This window comes from Cupressus sempervirens, chromosome 4, assembly GCF_028749045.1.
Source record: "Cupressus sempervirens isolate cs-2001-9-10 chromosome 4, ASM2874904v1, whole genome shotgun sequence".
Lineage (NCBI taxonomy): Eukaryota > Viridiplantae > Streptophyta > Pinopsida > Cupressales > Cupressaceae > Cupressus > Cupressus sempervirens.
The window spans coordinates 695,214,493-695,228,967 of record NC_143121.1 but is presented as its reverse complement, the minus strand read 5'-3'; the positions used below and the strand labels follow the sequence as shown (position 1 = coordinate 695,228,967).

At 33.4% G+C, this 14,475-nt stretch overlaps 1 pseudogene; it reads right to left on the bottom strand.

Annotated features, from left to right (window-relative positions):
* Nucleotides 1-236: 236 nt before the first annotated feature.
* On the bottom strand, nucleotides 237-1,865 carry LOC149563178 (polyadenylate-binding protein 2-like; annotated as a pseudogene).
* Between the last annotated feature and the right edge of the window lie 12,610 nt (nucleotides 1,866-14,475).

The window sequence follows — 14,475 nt, the reverse complement described above, 5'->3', positions numbered from 1 at the left end:
AACCCCAAAAGTGCAAAAATATTAGCTAAATCTAGGTCTCTAATGAGTGAGATTAGCCAAGTGGCAAACATTAGGCACTAAAGTTATCCTTGTTGGTTTCTTAGGTAAAACTTCTAAGTCTTGAATGTATTCTAAGTTGTTCATCTTTCATTCTTCACATGACTAGAATTAAACAATGTAGCATGAGTTATTAATAGTTTATCAAGTCTTTGAAACAAAAATGCACCAAGTACCCATTATTGTTGAATTTTTTTTGCACCACCCATCCTTCCACCCATTCTTTTTTCTTGTTGGATTTACCTCTACAATTGAAATGATAACATAAAATTTTGCATATGTGTCATTCTGAGGAAAATGCTAGGTAGAAACTATTTTCCATAGGCAATACCTGTAGGCTATAAGGAATTACAAGAATTAGGGAATTTCTAAGAAAAGTAACTCATTGTGAATTATAATTAAAGTACTACCCATCCCATTTACTAACCTATGAAGGAATCAACCATGAGGACCCTGTAATAGAATAGTTTTTATGGGGTGAGCCTTGGAGCACCATGATGATATGGTGATAAACTAGTTTTTATTGCAGGAGTAACTCTAATAGGAGCTATCATTTGTGAAAATTAAGCATAGCATGACAACAAATCAAGCATTTACATTCATTGGAAGCACTTGCATATTTTGTGTATCTAGCAAATCAATATGAGCATCTTGAATTTTCTACCACAACAAGTTTACATACCTATAGTCTCACCCTTCTCTCTATTTTTCCTTGAGCCAATGCAACATAAAGAACCCATAACCTAACAATAGTGGCATGTTAAGAAATTAAATACAAAAATAAGTAGAATGTTTTCACATGCAAAGCTATAGTAGTTAAATTTAACCATAATGTAATCCACAAGAAAATAATAAAATAAGTAGAAACTTAACAACATCATAGTTATGAGAAGACATACCTTGCAAGATGTTATGGTGCCAAATCTTGAAAATAGTTCACTTCTCTTTTCATCATCAATGGAATCATCCAAATATTTTAGATACAAATTAGCACCCTGAAGTTTTTCTATTATTTCCTTCCTCTCTTGTTCAAATTTGCTTTTGAATTTGGTCTACCTTTTAACCTTTTTTGTGCCCTTCCCACATACCATTTCTTATCATTATTAATTTTTTTCCATTTAAAGTGGGAACAACATTAGCTGCATCATCTGAATTTTACAAATTAACAAATCCATAGCCTTTGGATTTTCCATCCACATCCCTCATAAAAACTACACTAGTGATGGGGACAAATTTACTATAAATATTTTATAAATCTTGATATGTAGTCATGTTAGACAAGTTTTAAATAAAAAAACATTGCTAAACTTGGAAGTACCCATTGACTGCTCTCTTTCTTATCTTCTCACAAACAAAACAACATAGTCTTGCTTACAATTAAGCAACAAGCCATTCAATTTTTCAATGGCACTCTATGCTACCTCTTCTTGCTCATACTAGAAAAAATGTTAACTATTAGACTAACCATTGGTATCTGTAGCCACTTTGAAAGAAAGAATGGTCCAAAACATAGAGACTGTATCATATAATCCTCTACTATCTATACTTTTTTCAAGATTTTGCAAACAAATAACTTTAAGATTAACACATAAAATCATCAACTATTATGTCATAAAAATAACAATAAATAGAGATTTTCAATCTAGGTTAAAATTTTGATGTAAGATATTCATATTGAAGAAAATGTTTACAAAGCTACTCTTCTCAATTATTGGATCGTGATGGGAAAATATTATTCTCATTGGCTTATCATTAACACCAATATAATTTAGAATCTCTAAATCATGACTAGTTACAAATGTAAACATTACCTAGTTTTATTTAACATATCATAAACAATAATTGTACTACAAATATCAATGCATTTAATTTTTCTCAAGGAAAGGGACTTGGTTACCAATTTTTGGAAATTAATAACATGCAAAAATAAGTGATTAAACATGCTATGCAAATTAGGTAAGAACCTACAACACAATGGTAAATCGTGAGCCTCTTATCTAGGAAGTCTTGGGTTCAAATTTATTTGAACATAATAAATACTTATAATAATTAATTACAACATATAATAGCTTCGGCCTCTTACCGATCAAAAGAAAAAAAACCATGCTATGAAAATTGTGTTGTCAATCAAAATAATAAATATTTAGTAGTATATACATAAATAAGCTTTGGTTAAAAATTTATAAAATAGTCTTTGCGCCCTTGATAACAAAGATGCTAATTTAAACCTTAACAGACATGCGATATATTTTAATTAACTAAATTACCACATTCATTATGATGATGTGGTGCACCTCAATGTAGGAAATCAAGATGCAATCCCTAGGTAGTTTAATACACATGATACCTTTGGGCTTGGTATTACGCATCAAAGTAACTCCTAAAAGGTACCTAATCCTATAGATATTTTATGATTGTTGAATATAAACTTAGAGTTTCAACAATGGGAACATTCTAACAAAACCCTTTTTTGGAGTTTCAGGAAATTTTGATTTCTAAATGATGGAAAAGTTAAAAACAAGTAGTAAAACTTCCACTAGTAATCTAATTGTGGAGTCTACTTTGTTAAGGTTGATATGAGCAAAGAATCCTCTTCTAAGTTCAAAGAGAAAACTTTCAAATTTCCTTGAGAGTTCTTTGACTAAGTTTGTAATGACATTGAATACCCACCCTCCCCCTATATAGATGCCTTGGATGTTCATGAGTTTTAGACCCCCTTGAGAGTCTATTTCTAGTCCTTGTTGTTCCTTGAAACTTGTGTGATTCTTTGGATTCCATGCCCCAGCCAAAAGCATTTTTAGTTTGTTTCTATTGTTACTTGTCTCTACCCTTGTGAGACCTATTTTGTTTTCCATTTAGGCTATTGTGTTCAAGCTTTCAGGTTTAGTTGTTCCCTTTTTGTGGTCCTTGGATTTTCTTGTGTTAATCTTACTCAGCATTTTTTCAATCATTTGAACTTGGCTCCTGGAAGCCACACAATAGACATGACCCCCAAACGAAAAAGAAAATAGCAGCCAAGATTAGAGAAATAGGGGCATCTTCAATGCCACTCTTAAGCCATTATTTCATCAAATAAATAATGCCTCAACAGATGAAAATATCAATAAGGTGTATCGTCATGTTTATAGTAATTTTTCTATTCCTATAACACACAAGGCATTAGCCACATGCAAAAGATATTGTAGAAGAAAATGGGTTGCAAATATCTTTTTGGAAATCTCATGGTATGATGATGATTGTAAGGTTATGATTTAGTTATGATTTAATTATGATTTATTTTCAATTGAGAAAATGGTATGCCAGAAAGCATGTATATCTTATCTCTATTGACCACTTTTTTAAGGCTAATACCAAGTGCCAACATTGAGTGCATTTTTTTTGTGTTGCACTAAGGTTTGTAAGTAAAGACTAGCTTGGGAAAATATGTGCTCTACACATTGTAAAAAATATTGTTGAAATCCTTTTCTTTTCTAAATTATTTGGGAAAGTAGCATAGGCTAGTTCCTATAACATGAATAATTGTATTAATAAGATATCCAAGATCAAATTTAAAACCTAACTAATAAATTATTTAGTATCTCACAATGACACATTCTATAATCATGCAATAACAACCAACTATAGAAAATTCCTTCTCACAGGAGAAATCACTTAAGCATGACATCAACATTTTTCATAGTTTAAACTATCTATATTATTCTATAATAACAAAATATAAGGAAAGAGATAAAATCTAAAAGTTTATGTTAAATAATTTTAGATAACTTTGAATTTTGATTAAAGAGATCATTTGTCACTTCTTCAAAGTTTAAATAGTATTGTAACATAATGATCAAAGATTTGATCTAAATTGTGCCATCTTTTTCATATTGTATAGCAACAAGATCATAAGAGAATTTATCCAAAAACAAAAAGATAAACCAACCTCCTCATCATCTACAAGAGTCTTTAGTATAACATCAATCTCACAACTAAATATTTCACAAACAATGAATAGGAACCTATAAATGAACAACAACAAAATTACATAAATAAAAGTAATTTATATTAAAATTAATATATTTATATTCAAGTAAGTAAAGGGTGCAAAGTATACTTCATGGTTGGAGAAAAACACAAAACAATATAGGATATTACAATTTACTTAAATGTTCGTCAGTTGTCTACTTCTTTTGGTGGCTCTTCTATAACATAGTGCAACACCTATTGTACATACACTATACACTGAAGACTGTAGAAATGTCACAAGTGAGGTGATAAAATACATATTATATAGAGATTTGAAAACATATTAATGCAAACTAATTGTTAAACAAAAAACATTATTGTAAATTTCTCTCTAAATTAAAGAGTAATTTTAAAAGACATTATTGTTGAACATGACATTGTAGAATTATATGATTAAATTTTGTGAGAAACTCCATGACATTAGTGTTTATAAGGATTCAAAGTTGGAACCAAAGCCACAATATTTCTTGCATGCCTTATACCATTCTACAGGTTTGATCATAATGCAATTGTCAACCATGACTACAATTTCCTAGAATCACTCTCATTGTGCATTGGTTTAATCATGTCTATATCACTCAACATTTATTCTTTTGTTTCAATAAAATTATGAGATTCCTCAATTCTATCTACATGTCTCATATGTAATTGTTGGATATGAGTCCTTGGTTTCAAAGTCTACATTGTTCAAGTAGGAATATTTTTGTAAATATGGTCATTGATATCATAGTGAGATTGTTGGAAATATTTTTATTGATGACAAATATTGTTGATATGTAGGAAGGCTTCTTGACATTAAAACTGCATTTATATTTTTGAATTTATGTCTTTGATCATACTCTATATTCCATCATTAGGATAGTGCAAAAGATAGGATAAACATAGTTCACTGGACAATACTCCAAGCATATTAACATGAATTATGGAAATTTAGCATCCCTAAATGGTTGTGAATCTCTTAGTTTAAAAGATTTTTTATTGTATCAACTTCAATTGAAGGCTAATTCATAAAATTCTATCATTTCGAAAGAGGTTATAGAAGGGAAATTCATGGAACTTTATTGTTTTGAAAGAGGTGTAATGGGAAGTCCATTCAACAAATTTTATTATTATGGTTTACTATTGAAGCATCAACCCATGTGTTCTATGCAATTAATTTTTTCACCAACTAGGGTATAGAATAGTGAAGTTATTTTGGAAGTATAGAGTGAGAAATGATTTATCATTTGAATAAAATTAGAGAAGATTTTTTTAAGCATGGATTATAGAAACAAGCAACCTCTCGAAGGTAAATTTTTGAAGATAATGTTGGTGTCTCCTAAAAGAACAATATGGTGTCTCTTCCTAAGTTGGAGGTAAAATTTTGTTAAGAATGGAGTATAGAAAAATATTTTCATAATCCATTGAAGAGGAAACTTCTACAAGGTAAACTTTTTTAGAAAATTTTTGTGCCTCCTAAAATAAAATCGTTGGTGTCTCTTCCTAAGTTGGAGCTCACTTTTAGATATCATTGTCTCCAATAGATTGGTACCTATTAATTTTAGAAGTGGGTATTTGTGTAGGACCTAGGTTGGTGCCTATCAATTCTATAAGTGGGAATTGGTGTCTCGAATTAGTTGGTGCTTGCAAATATTGTAAGAGAATTCTATTTTTGTTGTGGTTGGATTCAAAAAGAAGATTCACATGGTCATTCTTTATGATCTTTTTCCCAAAAGCCTTTCCATGTAAGTTCTATGCTCTTAGTTGGTCCTCCTAGAAATATCAAGAGGAAAGGAAGGCTTCACCAAGGATAACCTTGATGGCTTCCATCCCCCCAAAATTTGACATGTTAAATAATTTCTTCAACCATTGCTATGTGATCCTCCTTTAGAATGTTAATTGTCTCTCCAAGGCTCTGAGAGAAATTATGGTATCTATAAGAACTCATTACCATTATCTAATTAAGTTGGTTGCCACAAATTTTTCTCTGGATGATTCATACTTATAAATATGAGTTACTAAAACTATCATCTCATCTACAAGGTAGAGGGTATAAGTTGGGAGTAATGACACTTAAGCAACATAATTTGTAATGAACTTGACTATAAGTTAGTCCATATATTGGTTCTCCAATGATGTAATAAAAATGATCTATTTGTATTAAAATTAACATGAAAGATATTCAAATCCATAATAATAAACACTTTTTAGGCTTCAAATCAACACCAATGGTTCTATATGCACCTCTAATTCTTGAACCTTTTACAACCTGTAATTGTACAAGTTAGAAAGAAAAAATATGAAATAGCTACAAAATCTATAAATGGAATCCTCTATATTTGTCATTGGATGAAGATTTTGGGATCAAGTGTAAGAAGAGTAAGTGAATTACAACCATGTAAATAGTCCCTACACCAAAAAAACAACCACAATAGAGCCACTTTCTACATTGTCCACCTTCCAAAACCCACCTAACCTTGAAAAATAGTAAAAAAAGGTAATCAATTCTTTGAAACAATTGAAAATTTTGAATTTTCATAACACACTATACTTGCATAATTTTTTACACCTCTCGGAAACCATCAACAATGTTCTCATTAAAAGTTAAATGATAAATAATTATGTAAATTATTTGATAATGGCAAGTGGGAGTGCTAGGAGAAGAGGACAAGGTAGTGCAAAGTTTCAAAATTCAAAACCTATCTTGCGTAGGATTACTCTAGTTGGGCGGGATCCAAAACATGGCCCAAGGTATGGATCTTAGGGTGGTGATGGAGTTTGTCACAGAAGCTTAGAGATCAGAGATTCAGTAGAGAATGGAGATGGGGACCCATGTATCCTTGGCAAGGATCTAGACAAGTCTTTTACAACCACCAAGGTGGCTCAACTTGAGGCACAAAATGCAAAATGGTCTTCCCTATTTAGAGTTAAACCAACTGGTAAGTCTTCTTTTCCACTAGTTAAGGTACTTACTAGGTTGGAAAAGGGTTCATGTGTGATTGCAATTTTGGATGAGTTGGTAGATCATAGCATTGCTTCAATGGCCTCTACCCTAGTGGATAAGTTTATTGGGCAAAGATCGAATGTATATTTTTTTAGAGCTTTCATGCAAAAGAAATGGAACCTTAAGGAATAGGTCACTGTTACTGTGATGGCCAAAGGTTACCTATCTTTTTAATTTTCATGCAGCAAGGATTTTTCAAACATTTTGTGTGAAATAACTTGGCTTATAGGTCGCTTGACACTAGTCCTCCAAAAGTGGACTTCGAAGGTCGATTAGAATGATTCTTTTTTTGCGCAAGCTCTAGTATGGGTCAGACTTCTAGACTTACCATTAGAATTCTAGAATGAGGATGTGTTTGTAGGAGTGGCTAACTCCTTTGGTGAGCTTCTATCCATAGATCTAATAACTACATCCAAGAGAAGACTCACATATGCTCATATTTGTATTGGAGTTAGGAAAGGGGATGCTATACTTGAGGTTTTGTGCTTTCATTCTAAACTAGATATGCATGTCTAGAGGTTGGTTTATGAAAGTGTGCCTTTTGCATGTTTCCTTTGTTTGAAATTGGGTCATAAGGCTAATTAGTGGCCCAAGACTAAAGAGGAAAAGAGGAAGAAAAACTTAATTTCTAAATTTAGAAAGGAGAAAGGGATGTGGAAAAAGAAGGAAATTAAGGATAGTCCTAAGAATCGAGAGAGGAGGTTGGAAATCGAGGGTAAAGAAGTGCATGAATCAGAATAGAATGGATCAAAGATGGGCAAGGATATTGAAGAGCTTGTTCCTATAATGCCTAATCCTCAGATCATAAAATTAGATCAGATTGGACCAAAGTAGATTGGAGCGAACTTGGGTAAGGAGGATGTACATCTGCTTTCTTAGGCCACAGAGGGGACTACCCCAGCAAAGGAACTTATGGTCATAGAGCTGGCTACTCCCTAGATTTATGAGGGGATAAGTGAGTCTTCAAAGGAAAGTAAAGGGATTGAAAAGGAAATATTCAAATCTCCATATCAAGAGGAAAGGGTTCAGTATGTGATACCTCTACAAGAAATTATAATTTCCTCTCTAGTGGAGAGGGAGGAGGAGAATAGACTGAATGATGAATTGGAGGTAGTAAGGGAAACACAAGGATATCAGGCTACCATGGTTGTCACCTCATCTTCTACAAAGGATCATTCTACTTCTTGTAATTTGGAATAGAGGCTTATGGACATGGTCATATTTTCTTCCCCTGGTAAGCTTTTAAGAATTGTGGAATGGCTTGATAAAAACAAGGGGAGTGAGATAAAGAAAAAAAAGAAGAATACTAGGGATCCTTCCCCTATGTCAACAACAATGACTAGAAGTCAAGTGAAAGCAGATGTGGTAGTAAAGAAAAAGCTAGTAGGTAGAAAGAGTTAAAGCCAAGTCATGCAAGAGGAGGCTTGAAGGAAATTGGTAAATCAGGGCCAAAGAACCATTTTGGAATGCTCTGGTAAAAACAAATGAAGCTAATCTCCTAGAATATAAGGGGCCTAAATGGGACCCATAAATAGGAGGTGGTTAGGAATATGATTAAAGACCAAAGACCTAATTTTATGCTAATTCAAGAAATGAAAATGAAGAAGGAAATTTTGGATAAGATTTCCTTTAGCAACACCGTGGCTTGTAAGGCAACCAATTCTAAGGGTGCTTCTAGAGGCTTGCTTACTCTCTTTAACAATAAAAAAATTATAGCCACTTCTTTTTATAATGAAGGGAATATTCTCTTATATAAAATGTTCCATAGGAATAACAATGATTCATGGTTTCTTTTGAATGTGTATGCCCCGAATACTAAAAAGGAAAGGAAGGATTATTGGATGTAGCTTTGTTCTATTATTCAAAATAGGAATCTCAATAAGGGTATTATAATGGGAGACTTAAAACTCCCCTTACTAATGAGGAGAAGTTAGGAGGTCTAGCAACGGATTTGGGTAGCAAGTTGAATCTTTCAAAATTCATTAATAGTTTGGCTCTTTTGGATGTTGATCTCTTAGGTAGGGTTTACAATTGGTCTAATAAGTGAATTGGGAGGGAGTGTATCCAAGTTTGTTTGGGCCATGCTCTCATTTATCTAGATTGGTGGAATTCCTTTTCCTATAAGCTCTCCCTTCTCCCTAGAATTGGGTTTGATCATTCCCCCATCTCCCTTTCGATTATTGCTCTTGAGGCTAGGAGAAATTATCCTTTTTAGTTTGAAAATATGTGGATATTTCATCTGAACCTATTTGATAGAATATGTTCTTGGTGGAATATTGAGGTGGAAGGAACTACTATGTTTAGGGTTGCCACCAAATTAAGTAATGTTAAACACAATATTAAAGTTTGGAATAAGACAGAATTGGGACCTATTTTTTATGAAAAAGATGAAAAGTCAGATATGCTAAGTAGTATTTAGGATATTGTATAGAAGGAAGGATATAATGATCAGAATAGAAATATAGAGACATCAAAACTCTCTAATCTGCATAACACTATAAACAAACTAGAGAACTTTTGGAAACAAAAATCTGGTATTAATTGGCTAAAAGAGAGCTGTAAAAACATAAGATTTTATCACCTTTCCACCCTTAAGCATAGAGAAAATAACAAGATTTAAGGGATAAAGAAGGGCAAGGATCTTTTGACAAAAGAAAATGATATTGTTGCTCAAGTTGTTTCTTTTTTCTCTTCTCTTCTTACTTGGGACCCCTTGTTATCTGTGGTGGATTAGAATGAAATTGTTTCATCTCTTGCCCAATTAATTCAACCACACCACAATAAAATGTTGTGGGAAATTCCTAAGGCTCAAGAAATTAAACTAGCTTTGTTCTCTCTTCTAGAAAATAAAGCTCCTAGGACAGATGATTTTTCCTACATTTTTCTTTTAGGTATATTCGGCGGTGGTTATGGAGGATGTTGTCCACATAGTGTAGGAATTTTTTGGGGCCAGGAATTTCCTAAAAGAACTCAACTCTAGTTTTTTGGTTGTCATCCCTAAATTTCTAGGGGTAGATTCAATGGATCAATTTAGGCCCATTAGTCCTTGTAATTCATTCTACAAGATCATTTCAAAGGTGTTGATGACTAGAATTTTTAACATTTTTCCTTTGATCATATCCCAGCAGCAAATAGGTTTTGTCCCTGGTAAACAGATCTTGGATTCTATCATGTTGGTTTATGTTGTTATTCATTTGCAAAAAGTAAGTAAAGTAGAAGGGCTCCTTCTCAAGTTGGACCTATCAAAAGCCTATCACTGGGTGGACTAGAATTTCCTTGGTTCTATTCTCTAGGGTTTTTGTTTTGATCATGAGGTGCAAGTAAACTCATTTCTTAAATTATTTCTACTTGTTCGCTTGCCATTCTGATCAATGGAGCTCCTTCTAATTTTTTCAAAGCTTTGAGAGGCTTATGGTAGGGGGATCCTCTGTCTCCTATTTTTTTCATTATTATGGCTAAGTCTATTGGTAGGTTGATTCAAACAAAAAGATAGGATGCGATATTAAGAGGTATTAAGCCTTTTTTCAGGACATGTTACTTTTACTCATCAACTATTTGTGGACGACACTATCACAGGAGGGAAGCTTTAGTTCAAGAGGCTAAAGAGATGAAGAAATTAATGGACATGTCTATTAGGGGATCAAGCCATTTTATTAATTGGGTAAAAAGCTCAATTTTCATTTTTAATACTCCTATTGTAAGACAAAGGAATATTGGTGGGATTCTTGGCTATGGGGTTGGTAAACTTCCAACTAACTATCTTGGTCTATCATTGGGAACTAAGCCACTAGATTAGTTCTAGAATGGAATTCTTAATAGGTTTAGTAAGAAGTTGGCAGGTTGGAAATGTACTACTTTAAACCAAGCTAGTAAATGTCTTCTAGTGAAATCCACACTTCAGAATCTCCCAATGTATGTTGTAGGTCTTTTTGGCATTCTAGCTAAACATACTGATAAAATGGAAAAGATACAAATAGATTTTCTTTGGTCTAGGCTTGAGGATCACAATAGATACCCTTTTGTGACTTGGGATAATGTTTGCCTCCCTAAGAGCTATGGAGGTCCTGGAGTAAGGAAACTAAGACACTTTAATAAGGCTCTTCAAGCTAAGTAGATATGGCACATTTTCAAAAGCTTAGGGGAATGGAGAGATGTTTTAGTGGCGAAGTATATTAGAAGTCCTTCTCTAAGGTTTCTTCTTAATGATCATCATCACACTCTAAATGGCTCGGTCATTTGGAATGGTATTCTTAAAGAAAGAGACTGGGCTAATTCTAAGATGAAGTGGAAAGTGGGAAATGGTGAAGAAATCCTCTTATGGCATGATAACTAGTTTATTTAGGGTCCTCTCATTAACAACCCTCTCTATGAAAAATGGGCTAATACCTGCATTAGGAAATTTGGAGTGAAAGTAAGGGATTATAGAGGGATGGAGAGACATGTCTTTCCTTTCAAATGATCTCAAGCTGATAATGGTGATTCTGAATGCAAAGATCTTGAACAATAAGAGGGATGAACAAATATGGGAGGATAATACTAATGGTTTCTACTCAGTTGCATTGGGGTATAATTAGCTCTAGAGCCTAAAAGAGAAACCTCCATTGGCCAAGGCCTAGATTTCTAGCCTTACCCCTAAGATTAACATATTCTTTGGGTTGATGTGACAAGATAAAATTCTCACCTTGGATAATTTTGCAAAGAAAGGTTAGGATATCCCAAATAGATGTTCTTAGTAAGCATCATTTGAAGATAGTGAATCATATTTTTATTCATTTTCCATACTCCATGGAGGTTTGGGAATTTCTCACAAATAAATATGGGGTTAGTTGGTGCAATCCAAATAATATTTTGGAATTCTTTTGTCAATGGGTTAGTATTTATAAAGGAACAAATTTGGATGCTATAAGCTATTGGACTTTGCCTCACTTTTACTAGGGAATATGGAAGGAGAGAAATAATAGAATCTTTAGAGACAAGGAGGTTCCTTCTTATATGCTTATAGAAAAAATCAATAGCAATATGAAGGAAAAAATTAGATAAGAAAGGGAGGAGATATTGAAGATAGAGATAGGAATAAGGAAAAGGAAAATGACAGGAGGACAAAAAGATAGGAGGCAAAGTGGAAACTCCCACTCGAGGGCTGGCATAAAGCCAACTTTGATGGAGTGGCTAAAGGGAACCCTAGCCTTTCTAGATGTGGAGGAATAATTAGAAACTATCATGGTAGTGGAATTGTTGCTCTTGCCTACACCCTGGGAATCCAGACATATCATTTTACTGAACCTAGTGCTACTCTCCACAATGTTAAATTAGCCCTGGATGTAGGAGTGAAAAAATTATGGCTAGAGGGGGACTCAAATAATATTATCACATGTGTTAAAGGGAGTATTCATCCTACTTGGACAATTGTAAATATAATCAAAGAAATTCGTATAACACTTGGAAAATTTGAACACGTTTATTTTAGTCATGAGTATAGGGAAGATAGTTTAGTGCCAATGAAGAAATGAACAAAGAAATGGTGATAATATGAAATACTGGCAGAAGTATTCTGATAGATGCAAAAAGCCTAATTGATCAAGAGAGGATCTAGGGAAGTACGAATGAAATCCTAAGTTAATTATGGAAATTAATATTAGTGTGGGTGAAAGCTACTACAATAATGGTAAATAAATATGAAACAAGTGGGTGACACTTATTGTGTCAAATCAACAAGCTTTGTGGGTTGTCTATTTCCTTTATGCTTTTATGGCATGAAAAGACAAAGTGGTGAAAAACAAATTGGTTTTATATAGAGTATCCAGTGGATTGCAAAAGTGAAACTATGGAAGGAATTTATGAGAATTGCAAACATTCAAGATATAGAGATGATGGGTGAAAGGAGCAGGAAAGAACCAATAGGTGAGGCTGACAAATGGAAGCAAAGAACAAAAGTTTGGGAGAAGCTTGAAAATGGTGGAATTAAAAATTAAATCATCATGCTTCATGGAAACGACCCAATGATAACCAATCTTATGGTTAATTCATGGAAGGATGGTAGGGTCAAAGTGGATGGGTGTCATATCAAATTACTGTGGATGTTATAGCTCATGTCACTAAAATTCTAAACAAGGGGTTAAAATTCTACAAAGACAAAAAGGTGTCTATGAATGCAGTTAAAGAATTTGACAAGAATACAGAAGAGAAATAGGAATCGTTGAAGAGTGAGACTTAAAATGAGATGGATTCAATTTAAAAACTTTTGAGGTATGTGCTTAGGGACATTATTGAATATATATCTCTAGACACTATATTTGATAGGTTTCGAACCCATCACTTTGTTTTATTTAATCATTTTTGTTATGGGGTTAAGGTTTCCTTTCCATTTTATTTGTATTCCTCTGTGCACAAGAGAATTTTTGGGAACAAGAAAAAATCCACTTCTAATCCAACCATGCATGAGGGTTTACTGGTTTTGATTTATGAGCATTTTAAGGTTGAATCTAGAAGTAAAACTTGGGCTTATGTTTGGGCTGCATTTTAGGACATGAGGATTTCTAACTTCTCTTTAGACTCGGAAGAGATTTTGAGTATTAGCTTAGAGGAGGATGAAGCTTTTCATTTGTCAAAAAAGAAGGCAAGGCGTAAAGAAAAGAATATGCTTACTCCTTCAAAGACATCGTGTAGGAAAAGTCCTATGGGCCTTGGGCCCAAAATTTTTGATCAAGGGGAAGAGGAATATAATGAAGAAGGTGAAGACATGGATATAGATAAGGTGAATAAAGTTGAGGAAGATGAATATAGGGAGAAGCCAATTGAAAATCCTAGGAAGAAACAAAGGAGGATGAAAGAGGGGGACATACCTGTAGAGGAAAAAATTGTGTGGAATTGAAAATTTTTAATGTCAAAACTTCAAAGATGGGGATTGTGAGAGAAGCCATGAATCCACAAATCATAGAAGAAAAAGAGGGCAAGGTCCAGATGGAGGATCTTATTGATTCAACACTAGTGGCTATAACTGATAACACAAGGGAAGTGGGAATGAACCTACTTAATAATACAAGAAATAGCATTATAGATAATTTCAAATCAATTAAATGGTAATTTCATGAACTCGAGGAGGTTAAAGAAAGAATGGGACAACTAGAAAGTTAGGGGAAGAAATTTGAGAAAGGGAATGTCACAAATTAGAGGGATGCTATTAGGTTGGTTGAAAAAAGGATGAAAAATTTGGAGACTTACAATCGTAACATGGCTAACCAAATCATCTCCATTCTGAACTTTCTCAATGAAAACATTGTTGCTCTTGCTGGAAAGTTGAAAGATAGGGGTCTTCTAGGGGATAATGAAGAAATGGATAGAGCTGAAGATAGGAAGGATGAGGAAACTATCACCGACATATCCAATAGCTAGCTAGATAGCACTTTCCTAAAGAAATAGGAGCAAAT